General features: G+C 47.3%; 1 pseudogene; it reads left to right on the plus strand.

Moving 5' to 3' along the window:
* Positions 1 to 241: 241 nt before the first annotated feature.
* On the plus strand, positions 242 to 1,247 carry LOC127184154 (BTB/POZ domain-containing protein KCTD9-like; annotated as a pseudogene).
* The last annotated feature ends 382 nt before the right edge of the window (positions 1,248 to 1,629 follow it).

Consider the following 1,629-nt stretch of genomic DNA (forward strand, 5'->3'; position numbering starts at 1 on the left):
ATCCAAACCAATGTGGACAGCTCACTGATGATCTTCCAAGGCATCCCAGGCTGCATCAAGTTGACAGTTAAAACCAAGCCCTGCATAAGGTTTATATTTGTCACTGTTCTCCTGAAAACATCAGGTTGAAATTATGGAACAGGGCACTGAGCACAGTGAGTGGCAGGTGGCAGGGGTTGGGGTGGGGTGGGGAAGCCACGAGGGTGGTGGCTCCCTCAGGACCTGGCACAGGCGGCAGGTCATGCTGTTCTTGGACAGCAGCCTGAGAAATGGCAAGGTGGTTACTGTATATGGCAAGCTGGTTACTGTATATGGAAGTTTGTCTGATTTGCTTTCAGTGGCCAGCAGCACACTCGGCATAATGGGGAAGGTGGACTGATTGGTGATATTGCTTTGATCAGGGATGATGATGCGTTATTTGCATGTGAAAGAGAACCATTTATTGGTCCTCAGACAGACTCTAAAACACCTGGGTGATTACAAGGACCCCATACAGACTGGCTGACATTACATGTTGGAGGGCGATACTTTATGACAAGGAACAGTTTAGTGACTAAAGAGCTCAACAGTATGTTGGCGCACATGTTCAAGGACAAAGGTGTCTGGGGAAATAAGAAGATCATAGCTGAGCTTTCTTACCAAAGTCCTGACTACTTTGAACCCATTTTGAGCCACTTACATCATGGACAGCTCATTGTAAACAATGGCATTACCTTATCGGGTGTGCTAGACTCACCGATTGAACACTTAGTAGTGGCCATAAAGAATTCACAACCACCAGAGATCATTCACCGATATCCTGAAAGGCATTTGTTGGGTTTCTGCTGGCCACTCCAACCAATTCAGAGCTGTGCTGCCAGGGTTAAAATTTCAGTGCTGCTGATCATTCCTGTTTGGACTTTCGATATATTAACTTCAAAATGGCCAATTTAAGCCGCTTCGACCTTGTACCTGCACATCTCTGCAGCACTAATCTTGAACAAGCTGATCTTTCTGGATCAGTGCTCAACTGTGGAAATCTCCAGGGAGTCAAGATGCGCTGCTCAAATGCGGAAGGTGCATCCCCGAGGCTCTGTAAGTTTGAGGATCCTTCCGGTCTTAACGCCAACTCAGAGGGCGCTAATCTGAAAGGTGTGGGTGTGGAAGGAAGTCAGATGGCAGGAATCAACCTCAGAGTTGCCACCCTAGAAAACGCAAAACTGAAGAACTATAATCTCAGAGGAGCAACTCGGCAGGAACTGTTTTAAGAGAAGCCGGCCTGAGAGATTCCCAACGTGAAGGGATGCTGACACCGTTACGTATGTCCCAGAGTGTCAGACGTGAGTGGCAAGAGCTGGAGGAAGGTGTCCCAGATGGAAATGTTTCCTTATTTGATTTCTCCATCCATCGAGTTGTCTAGAGCAGGTAACATTGTAAGGCACTAGAGGCATAACTTGTTCCCAGAGGGGCATAAGGGAAACAATTGAATCTCCCCACATTGTGACTACAGCAGCAGCAACAGAACACTCTGTTCATAGCTGAAGGGACAGCAGATCATGCTGCTGTGTTTTGAGTGGAGCTGGGGCATTTGTCTGCTTTCTGGCCATGGGTAGTGCCTATTACATTTGCTTCTATATAGGCATTGTGTGG

The sequence above is a fragment of the Acomys russatus genome, chromosome 32 (genome assembly GCF_903995435.1).
Source record: "Acomys russatus chromosome 32, mAcoRus1.1, whole genome shotgun sequence".
Taxonomy (NCBI): domain Eukaryota; kingdom Metazoa; phylum Chordata; class Mammalia; order Rodentia; family Muridae; genus Acomys; species Acomys russatus.